The sequence below is a fragment of the Cynoglossus semilaevis genome, chromosome 15 (genome assembly GCF_000523025.1).
Source record: "Cynoglossus semilaevis isolate Cse_v1.0 chromosome 15, Cse_v1.0, whole genome shotgun sequence".
Taxonomy (NCBI): Eukaryota; Metazoa; Chordata; class Actinopteri; order Pleuronectiformes; family Cynoglossidae; genus Cynoglossus; species Cynoglossus semilaevis.
The window spans coordinates 19,739,537-19,739,741 of NC_024321.1; the positions used below are offsets into that span (position 1 = coordinate 19,739,537).

Below are 205 nucleotides of genomic sequence, written 5' to 3' on the forward strand. Positions count from 1 at the left end.
GTGTGTGTGTGTGTGTGTGTGTGTGTGTGTGTGTCCAGCAGTCCAGCCCTGACCGGCAGCTTCTCCGTCTCACGTTCACATGTAGCGTTTGGATCAATACGTTTCCTGCCGTCTGTGGACGTCACCCGCTGGGAGAAGGCCAGCAGGTAAGGAACGAGGGGGGGTGAGGGGGGGGGAGGGGGGGGGGGGGGGGGGGGGGGTTGTG

The 205-nt window shown here is 63.9% G+C and overlaps 1 protein-coding gene across 1 annotated transcript in view; it reads left to right on the forward strand.

Moving 5' to 3' along the window:
* The first annotated feature begins 16 nt into the window (after nt 1-16).
* The window catches only part of LOC103391480 (palladin), a 10,139-nt gene continuing 9,950 nt past the window's right edge, over nt 17-205 (forward strand). Inside the window, exon 1 of the mRNA XM_025063378.1 lies at nt 17-146. The gene's annotated coding sequence lies outside the window, so the exon portion shown is untranslated. The remainder of the gene's footprint in view (nt 147-205) is intronic.